Consider the following 9348-nt stretch of genomic DNA (forward strand, 5'->3'; position numbering starts at 1 on the left):
GGGCAACTCTGCAGCAAATTTGGTTCCAATCGGATGAGGTATCACCGAGATACAAATGTGTGAAAACGACGTTTTCTTTCTTCCTGTCAATATACTCACAGTGTGGCGCGCCGGCTTCTTGGGCCGCACGACACACTATCGTGTGTCTTGATTTTCCCAATACTTGCTGTACAAATCGATCTTTCTGTTGTTGCTACTTTGTAGGGCTGTAACTCCAAAAGTTGATGCCATATGAGGCTGAAACTTGGCCAGAGCATACACTTGACTAAGTAGATTATAGATATTCAATAATAAAGAATTTGAAAAATGCGTCATTGTGTCGGGTTTTCGCATATCCGGTCACATATATTAAGTTTGACTGAAGTGAGATTCAAACCCGGGACCTCCCATACTCTAGCCCAGTGCTAGTAACCACTGTATCACTGCACTGCCAGCCAGCTACCTGATAACCTCAGTTTGTACTTTATATATGTCATTCATGAAGAAGCCTGTAGACGGGTTTAATCAGAATTTGATAATGCTGGTTGCTTTGTTGCTATTAATTAAACCTGTTGTAGAGCTTGCTCCCAACTGGAAGCTCGTCCTCGTGCAGGTGCTATAGATCTTGAGTTATTACTTTAGTTTTACCAGTTAGCTAGCTACTTGTGCTGTTTAAAGCTAGTATAGCTGATGATTGTGGGGGGGAGGGGGTGAATGAAAGATCTACTATGTTGAATCCAATAGCTATAAATTATTTCCTGTAGATCATGTCTTTTGTTCAGTACACTGTACTCAATACATGATTTGATGTAATATATATTGCCTAAGTTCACTCTGCATGGTGACTAAAAGTGGCAAACTGCAAAAGGCCAATGAAACAAGCTGAACAGTATCTATACTATTGCGAGCAAATAGTTATAGATCACAGCTTGCTATAAATAATATCGTACCTTTAAGTGGAATTCCTGCTGTGTTGTAAACATCTATAGATCTCCTCCTGCATAGCTGTTAAAAGCTATACATCAAGGTTCATTAGCCTAATACTATATGTGTTATATCATAGAAAGTGAAACTGTGCTGATAGGTGTGAAGTGACTCATTCAAGAATTGTTAGTTGTTTATTTTGTTGATATACTTTCAGTTTCAAAAGGAAGTTTTTTCTCTATAATGAAAACAACTAACTATTTGTGTTGTACATTTGTAACAATAAGCATTAACTATTCATATTTTTTGACTCATGATGTGGACTGTTCAATCAAATGCTACAGTTGTTACACAAACATAACGTACATTGTATATATATGAATATGTCCTTGGTTTTTACTGCATGGTTCATTTGTAGGTGCACGATTATAATTAGTTGCATATTTGGTGGTGGGTATAGTAAATGGTTGTGTATTTATGTAGATATCACCAGGATTCTTCATCACCACAACTTTCTAGTAAGAAGTTATTTCCACTATTTCTAAATTTTTTGTGTACTTGTTTATTACCTTTTTTTGTAAATAATTATTATGACTGGTGAACCCACGCATACCACATCTGAAATGGTGCCGCATGCCCCAGCTATATCAACTATCATCTGAAAAGTAGTATCCATTACGCTTTGTTGTCGGCTGTGATCAACCTGTTACACAGCAGTACGAATCAAGAACTATTCAAAAAGCACCTCTGCAACAAAATAGCCACTATGAAAAATACAGACGATTTCCGCTATGAAGGGAAGCCATCACATGCTACCACCAAATCGACACTTTTTGCTGTCAGTAAAGATGAATGGGACACAAAGGAGGACACTGGTAAGTCCATGAAGAATGCATTGTAGTATGCCAAAAGGCACCTCTCAGGCCGAAGTGATGTCGAACAGTGAAAAATCAAACCCATAACCTTAGAGTTGCACTTGTATGAAGGCATCAGTCAGTCAGTTACTCAGTCAGTAGAAAATTCCATTAAAGAATTTATTTTTTTTAATTCCGTAGCAACATGTTAAAAGCGTTTCGATCTTTGGGCTTAGTTTTACCTAACCAATACTGCCTCATCGTCATCAGGGAAAAATTGAGGCTGGTTTTTGGGTGATGTTATTTCGTGGGCCACGCCTATTCCTTTGTGGTCCCTACTATACAGTACTATTGTACTGTATGATACATAAACCCTTAATGTACACATGGGCAATACAGAAAAGCACACTTGATTACTAAACTAGAATGGTATGAACATAAGCTGTGTACTCAACAAATATACTATGTAAAATACAAGGGAAAAGATTATTTAAGTTCAACGATCCCTTATATACAGTACTACAGCTTTGCATTGTGTATACATGTACTTCCAAGTTACAGCCTTTTCTTTCCTTTTATCCAAAAATTTTCACAGCATCAACAATCCTCTTCACTATAGTCATTAGTTCAATACTTACGCTTGCAACCTATAGGTTATGGGAATAGTGGTCACTATGGTACAGAGGCATGCATGTACTAAGTGCATATGACATGGATACATAAACATTTAGACAACTTGTGAATATACACTGCTATACACCATGACAAAGTAGCTAGCTGCTGCAAGTGCCACGATAACTGAAGTACCATAAAGTGATTTAATTTCACTCACACCGCCATTTGTGGGTTATATCTTACTATACCGACATGGTTCCTGAAATGCACCCATCATGGAATATGGAGTAAGAATAGTGTCAAGTGATGTGGAAATTCTCTAGGAATAATAGCAGCCATGAAGAGATTTGGATGGTCTAGAGTTGCTTTAATAACACAATCAATATCTTTACATTTACAAGTTCTTAAAGTTTTGCAGTCTTAGAACTTGTCATCCAGAAAACATAGCACCTCTAGATAAATATATCCACTCAAAAACAGCCAAGCTGTGAAAAACCAGTGCGGCTTTAAAAATCCTGGGTGAAAAAGGTTGTGAAATCAAAGAAAGGTGGCGGCCAAGAAATGGCTGCAATGATGTTAATGCTAATAAATTTTAATAATGCTGACACAGCCATTAGTAAAATTTATTAGCATTAACATCATTGCAGCCATTTCTTGGCTGCCACCTTTCTTTAATTTCACAACTATTTCACCCAGGCTTTTAAGGCTGCACCATTTTTCACAGCTTGACTGTTTTTGAGTGGATTTCACTAGGCTATAAGGCCCCAAACCAGCCTATGGCTGACTTTGGGATTTGTTTTTACTCACATTTGTTCTTATCTATACAGACACAGTGATGATTATTAAAGATGGCAATTGACACACTCCTATTATTTAAGAAGTTTAAATGACGATCCTTTATTTCTGTAAGTATCAACTCAATTCAAATCATTGTATCTATTTAGAAAAAGCTTTCTTGGTGCAATCGCTGACGTATTGGTATCTACTCTTTTAGACATCAGACTGAGAGGTTCTGAAGAAGGTGGTCTGCTGTTTTGAAACTGTTACGGAGACATCTTTGTGTTTAATTATATGCATATTGTATGCTCTTTAGATTTAGATGTTATTGTAAGTATAAAAAAGATAGAGTAGTAAACATGTTGTATTGCATGCTTATTTCAATATTAATTTGGTAACATTATTGTAATACTCCAATAGAGTGCACATTTTTGAGGACTTCTAATAGAACATACATAGGATGTTCTAGAACAATCTATAGACCTTTCATTTGGTGTTGTGAGATAAACGTGAATAATCAACTATTGTGACACAGTCTTGCAGAAATGGAGACCAATTCCAATATGATGGTGACACATAAGCATTGGGGAAGTTTTCCAGCAGAAATCCAAGAGCTATTATTATTGCTCCATAAACTGACAATGCATTACCATGATAATTCGCTTTTTTGTATAATATATGAAAATTTTTTATACAAATTTTTTTGCAGAAGATTGGGATACTCTAATAGAGCAGTCTTTCAAATGAATCATACATTTTACATATCATGAAAATAAAAGCAAATTACAGCAATTTGTTTAATTTTATATTATGTGTCTCAAAGGCCAGCTATCAGTACAAGCCTTTAAAACACCTATAAAATTCTCTGCATCGCACACAACAGTTCTTTGGTGTACAGTTATTTATACAATTGATGTACAAACTGTCAATCCCTAAATACTTAAATAAGTCCTATAAATACCAGATGTGTTAATTAAATAACATCGTATGCAATAAATAAACTCTAATTATTTCCATATGGCTGAGTGTATGGCTTTATTTTTGAGTGCCATGTAAATTCCATATAGCATTTAGGTAATAAGCTATGGTTATTGCATAGATCCTTTGGCTTTAGTATCATATCGGTAGGTATTTTTCTGTATTTAATTTTAATTGGTAGAGCACAAGTTTGTCTTGTATCATCATCATTGTATCTGTAGATAAGAACAACAATTTGTGTAAAACAAGCCTCAAAGCCAGTTTATGGTTGGCTTTGGGGTATTTAAATACAAAAAGAAGTGAAATCCATGTGAAAACAGCCAAGTCATATAAAAAGGTGTGGCCTTCAAAAACCTGAGTGAAAAAATCAAAGGTGGCAGCCATTTCCAATGATGTTAATTTTAGTAAAAGTCATTTAACCATTGCAGCAGCGAGAGACAAATATAGCATAAGGCAAAGCTGAGTGCTATATTTTGTCTCAAGACCACTCTTACAGTATTTGACATATAGTACATGCTTTATTGGTATAGAGAACTATCAACTTGAGGTACACACAAGACACACGAAACAATTATGAAGTAGTCTTATCATCAGTAGAATAGGCATTGTGCCTCTGCATAAGACTATATAGGATGAGTGAGAGGATGAGTCTAGTCTGTCTTCTCAACGACTAAATGTTTTCGATTGTGGTACTTCATAAGCATAATTAGCATATGTCCGTGATATTCCTAGGACTTGTCTGTTCATGTAAACAAAACGTAGTTTTAATGTTTACTGCTGCTGACCACAAGCAGCCATCATCAAAATCTTCAAGTATGTCTATAAATAAAAGCGAGTGGTTTGGTTGGGTTGACTGGTCAGCCAGCGCAATCAGGCTATCAGCCTAGACTGGCTTGGTTGATTGGTTGTACTAGCCAGAATGAATGACTGATTAATCACTCATACACTCATAGCAGGCTATTAGCCTGCAAGTAGGCCTGTCAGTGCTATAACTACCTGATATAGAACTGTGGTCTATCAAGGTGTTCTATAAAGAACAGTTGCGATTTGTATGGTTCTTATAGAGCCGTTTTTGTTTTAATCCTCCAATGCAAGGCTCTTTATAATATAAACCATGGCTACGAAGTGTATTGCACTTTTATACTATACCTGTGGTGGAGATTAAAATTGCCGCACTGTGGTATATAACTGATATACCATGGCAAACTGTCATGTATATGTACAGGGTAGCTGATAAACCACACTTACCATATATGGTGTAACATTACACACCTCATGAAATCCTTACCTAAATGGTAAACAATTCTCTAATAACAAGCCCCTAAATTAACCAAGAATTATTACCTAAGCTGCTGATTGTATAGTCAATGAACTCCTGTCTCCTTTGTGAATAACTCGTTAATCATCAGCAGGTTGGTGTGACATTATTAAAGACTCTGAAATGTCTGATCCATCAATGATTTCTATTGATTTTAATCTCTAACAGGGTACTGTTTTTGCTATCTATAATTACTGGGGTGTAGAATATACCACTATAGCTAACATGTTTACTCGGAATATACGCACTCTCCGTCGAGCTCTATCATGCTCTCAGGAGTTGTGCGTATATTTTTTGTCAATCTCTCATAACCGTGTTATAATTATACACCCCAACTCCAATGCGAATGTTCCCCCAATTTGACCATGTAGAAAGTGGTTAGGGGTAATTGGCACATCATCATTTGGATTAGCTGACTGGTATGTAAGTGGTCTGGAGTTTGTTAAGGCTTCTGCTCCTGTGAAGGCAGTCATTAACTCTTCATCAGTAACATCTGCTTTACTCAATATTGCCATTATAGCTCATCTTGCAGCTTTGATCATTGTCTCAAATACACCGCCAAAGTGTGGAGCATAAGGAGGGTTGAAATTCCATTTTATCCCTTTGTTGGTCATGTGAGACATTAACTTAGGACCTTTCACCATTTTGTTTGTCATCTCACATAATTCTCTATCAGCAGCAACAGTGCTACTAACCTTATTCAGAATGGACACAATATTTATCCACGCTGGCATAGTAACTACATCCAGAAAATGATGCTGACCAGGATGCAAAACAAAAAAACTTTCAGTGTTTTGGCTCCAGTCTCACAAACATTGGGTAAGGCCATGTTGTTTTACTCTAACACTGAAACCACTTAACAAGGGCCAGCTCCTCTCAAACATGGAATTGTTGAATAGATTACATAAAACAACAGTATGGCTTAGTCTTGTTTGCCTGTTTGCGCCCATATAGTGAATGTCACTATATGTCGCTGAATTGCTAAACCATCTAGGGCCTTCTTGCAATCCAATCCTGAATTCTATTAAGAGCAGATCAACAGGACAGTAGCAGCACAAACCATATCTGATGAACTCTAGTCAAAGCAAAATGACAGCTTGTTTAACTATAGTTATACTATCCTACCAGTAGGACAAAAATTGAAAGCTAGTCAGACTGTATTTACAAGTATAAGTTAAACGATCACCACTTTGAAGTAGGCAGAAGTTTATGAAAGTGTTGATTTAATGTAATTGACTGAATTTAACTACCAATGCACATTTCCTCAAAACAGTATATATCCAGTGTGCACATCACAGAGTACCAATTTAACACATATTGCTGGAGACTACATAGCTACTCTTTCTTGGTGCTGTGCAATCAATGCAGTGAAACCTGTCTAATCAGGAAAGAGGTCACCTGTCTAAACTGCAGCTGGCCATTATAAAAATCCCCACATGTGCCAACTATGTACAAAGTGACTTGCATAATGTAGCCACCTCCTTAATGAAATCCGAAAAGTTGTCCCTATGATGACCAGAGACAGGTTTCACTATATTGCTGTATAGCCTAAATATTTTTAGGGGGAAAATTTCGAGTTTTTGGAGTTCACAGTTAAAATAGAACCCCATATATTACATTGGGATTGTTTTCAAATCTGAGAAATTTTTATTTTTGCATTGCTCAACCTCAAAAATATTGCCCCTCAAAATATTATTATTATATTTATTACTGTGCAGCAATCAAAAGATTATAACGCACAGGTGTGATCATAAAAGTTACTTAAGTTATTACAAAACTCATTAGGGGTAGAGGAAAATATTTAGGCTATACGATACTAGCACTTTATTACCGTTTGAAAAGTCACTATATATCAATGATAAAGCTTGGATGATTCACACAATCGTATACCGTAGGCCTCGCCGTAGGCAGAGAAATTTTCATGTAAAACTGAATATTCTCGTTTCAGAAATTTTCGAGTAAAAATATTTTCGTGGGTGCAGACAGCCCACGAAAATATTTTTACTCGAACTTTTTTTAGTACTGTATCTCAAAAAGTTATCTTTCTTTGGTTTATTTGTAGATACACTTTCGGTGATGTACCCGGCCTCTGCAGCCCTGTAGCTGGAAATAAAAATAAATAAAATTAAAATCACGTGATCGTGGTAGTGTAATTTGCGGCAGAGAAGTAGTCCTATTTACTACAACATAGATAATACACGAACATGGATTGGAAACGCCCGTATTATTTACGTAGTGACGTCATAGACTACCTTGGTTAGATTGTACGTATCCTTGGTAAGATCGCAATTACTTTACTGTACTCAGATCTGGCGACCACATTTGATGAAAGACATTGTAAACCTTGAGAGAATCCAACGCCGAGCCACTAAACACATCCTCAATGACTACACCAGCTGCTACAAAGATCGTCTAATTAACCTGAAGCTCCTTCCCCTCATATACATATTTGAACTGCAGGACATACTGTTTGCTATCAAGTCACTAAAGTCACCAACCTACCAGTTCAACATCAACAACTTTATCAGTTTCAACTCTTCTACTACTAGGGCTGGAGCAAGCAATAAACTCTTGATACCTCATCACCTTAACAACACAGCTCGACATTCTTATTTCCATCAGTTACCATCTTTGTGGAATGCCATGCCGATAATGGATATAAACACATCATATTTTACTCTCAAATCTAAGCTTAAATCATTCTTATGGAATCACTTTCTAACGAATTTTGACGAGAGCAACAACTGTACCTTTCACTTCCTTTGTCCTTGTAGAACCTGTCATCAATCCAGACCTCCAGTCACAAACTTCAAACATTTATAATTAATCAACATAACATTGTATAATTGTAGATAATTTTGTACTTAGGCAGGCTGATGGTGCAAGTTACCATCAGACCTTTGGTGTCACTTTTTCACCATAAAGCATTAAATAAATAAATAAATAAATAAATAAAATCCTCGTTACGGTGCGCGAAAAGTTTACAGTCGTTACAGGCAGGGCCGCCCACAGGGGGGGGGGGGGGGGCAACTGGGGAATTTTGCCCCGGGCCCCAGCCTGAAAGGGGCTGGGGCCCCATGAAGGGCCCCCTGAATACCTGTTTAAAAGATCGATATACTCTAATAGAGCAGTCAGATCTAAATACTCTAATAGAGCAGTCACAGTATTCTTCAGAGGAGCAGTGTAGCAAGCTTATAGATAAGGAGATATGGTTGGTGATGGGTATAGTTATTGTCATTGCCAGCAGGTTGTGACCTTTTTTTTTTTTTTTTTTGGTCTTCACCTTACAACTTGGGTGAAGGGCCCCACTTTAACTCAACTCTTTGCCCTGGGCCCCTTAATTTCTCTGGGCGGCCCTGGTTACAGGTGGAACATTTTGCGTTTCTTGTAAGCTACAAATACGTGTTTATTGGTTACAGCTGGGTTACAAAGCACCTACACTAATTAGAGACTGGACTGGTTATGGACACTGGCGAGTAGCAAACAACAGCGTAACAAGATGCAAGTTAAAAGGTGAAGTATAGTGTTTCATAACGGTTGGGCAAATTTCCTGAAGAAATAAAAAGTGCAGCATCATTTGTTTACTGTTCTTAGCTTCACTTGTAGCAGGTAGAGTGGCTTTAGCTAACCAGATATCCAATGTTCCACTGTATACTCAGACTGTTTGGATAAAACAACAGAAAACAGGCACTACTTTGGGCAATTGTTTTACCCAAGTCGAACAAGTGTTTGGCTAAAAATTCATTTCAGTCTATCAAACATTTATTTGGTTGTGGCATAGAGGCTATGTTAAGATAGCTGGTAACGATCAGGGGCGTAGGCAGGGGGGGTTCAGATGGTTCGGACGAACTCCCCTTTCAGAGGCAGATTTTTTTAATTAAAAATCACACCAAATCTTACAGC

The sequence above is a fragment of the Dysidea avara genome, chromosome 3 (genome assembly GCF_963678975.1).
Source record: "Dysidea avara chromosome 3, odDysAvar1.4, whole genome shotgun sequence".
Classification (NCBI taxonomy): domain Eukaryota; kingdom Metazoa; phylum Porifera; class Demospongiae; order Dictyoceratida; family Dysideidae; genus Dysidea; species Dysidea avara.